Here is a 2,253-nt window from a genome sequence, read left to right as displayed (position 1 = left end):
GGATTAGGAAAAGGACATGTTTGGGGGCCATTATTATTGCCTACTGCAGGAGGCCAGAGTTCTATCCTTCATTTTTCAGAAGGGAAAGAAACTTCTATGTATGGAGTGCCTTCTGTGGCCCCAAGGAATGAGATAGCCACTGTGGAGTCTCCTGTTTGTTGTTCATACTGGTACTTACTGAGTACATGACCTTAGCTGCTAGGTCGCATTTAGTCCTCCCAGTAGCCCTAGGGGGTAAGCAATGCAATAATCACCACCCACACTTTTCAGATGGGTGCACAGGAGCCCCACAGAACATAGTCAGGGTGCATTAAGCACTGAGCTTGGCCAATAGCAAGACCTTAGCAGATGGCAGTGGTGATGGCGATGCTGGCGGCAGTGCTGGTCACCGGTTGTAGGTGCCCCCTCCACCCCCTTTGATACATTAGCCCCACAGACTGCAGAGGGACATGACTGTGCTGACCACCATTCCCACCCCCACCACTCAAACTTCATCCCCCACGGCCCAGCCCACTTCTAGCCTCCAGCCTCCAAGCTAGTGCTCCTCAAGGGTGCTCCAGTTCCACCTGCACCAGACTCCACTGGAACCTTATTGGAAATGCAGTTAATTCCTGGCACCCAACCCCAGACGTGCTGAATCAGAAACTCCGGCAGTGGGACCAGTGTTCCCGGTTTTAACAACTCTCCAAGTGATTCTGATGCAGCTCAAATGATAAGCTGCTCCTTCTTTAGGAGCTCAGTTGGGCTTCTTCAGGACTGCCCTCTTGTTTCTATGCTTGACCACACTCGGGATTCTCCCTCTACATGGCCTCCAGGAAACCCTTCACCACCCCACTTTCTGGGAACTTTGTACAAGCCTCGTAGGGGCCAGGCAAAGCACTCCCCGCCCCAAGGTTCTCCCTGGCCCAGGAGCAGGACCTAGGCCCTAGCCAAGCACTTTCCTCATCTCTGGGTGTATCTGTATGCCTGTGCGCATGTTCTTATGCGTGTGTGTGTGTGCGTGTGTGTGTGTGTGTGCGCGCAAATCTCTCTACCTCCCCCACTCTCACTCCAAACCCTAAACTCCTCCAGGACAAGGACTGAGTCCTAGCAATAGATCCAAGAAACAGAAAGCAGATGTTAGTCATCAGATGTTAATACTGGTGACTCAATCTATGTGCCTTGGCTGTCACTGAATCACTAATAGTGTGACTCCAGGCACACTCTAGGAGTGGAGAGGGCCAGTGACCTTACTCACAGCCAGTATGACACCTTCCTCTGTGGCTTTGGAAGACACAGCACAGCTGATGGGTGGAGAGAGGGGCTGGCTTCATCTGTCCTCAGCACTTGGACTTGTGAGGACCCTGAGCACCTTCCGATGCAGGAGTCGTGATGCTTCACCCTGTGTGACCTTCCCAGACAGTGAGTGAGTTGGGTTTCTTCAGAGGTTTTCAAACCACCCTCCAAACAGCCTGAGAGTGGCCACAGGGGAAGTGGAGAACAGGAGCACAGAGAGGGTGGGCTCCAGGCCCCCACCCACCCAGGCCTTGCTTCCTCCAGAGCATCTCTGTGTTCTGAGAGCCTGTTCAAGAAATACCAAGAGTGACCCACTGGGGCTCTCGTTTGTCTCCATTTGCCTCCCTGGCCATACTCTGTGAGAAAATCTCCCTTCCTGCCCTCCAAGACTTTTCAGAGGATCTCATCAAGTTCCAGGCTCTTCCAATTAGTACAGATCCAGTGCAGTCCAGTCCAGACATGTACCGAAGTTAACACTCATCTTTTCTTCCTCCCCAGATGCAGAAAAGGATTCTTCCCAAGGGTCTTGAAGTGAGGGGAGCGAGTGAGTTTCTGAACCCATCTAGCACCCTGGCCTCTCTGCTGGGTTTGGGGAAGGGAGGAGAGAGACAGTGAGAAGAAAAAGGAGAAGTCGTCTTGGTAGCAGGCAGCCTGCAGTTTGCAGATCCGGCTCTGACTTGGTCTTGGTGGGCTGTGGATATCCCTGCCAGGATGGCGTGGTTATCGGTCAGGGCGAGGAATGACCCCAGCCCAGATCTCAGACTCTTCACCTGGCCAAGGTAGACCTCCCCTCACTCATGCGCTGATGGGCCTGGGCCGTCCCGCTCTGACTGGGAGCCACACTGTCTGGGTATTGCTCCAGCAGACGAGAAGAGACAGAGCAGGCACCCCAGCTCTTCACTGCCCTCTCCCAGGAGTGACAATCACTTGGCCAGAATTGATCAATGTCCCCAACTAAACCTGAAGGGAATATTAAAA

The sequence above is a fragment of the Pteropus vampyrus genome, unplaced genomic scaffold, assembly GCF_000151845.1.
Source record: "Pteropus vampyrus isolate Shadow unplaced genomic scaffold, Pvam_2.0 Scaffold128, whole genome shotgun sequence".
Classification (NCBI taxonomy): Eukaryota; Metazoa; Chordata; class Mammalia; order Chiroptera; family Pteropodidae; genus Pteropus; species Pteropus vampyrus.
This window is presented reverse-complemented; position numbering follows the sequence as displayed.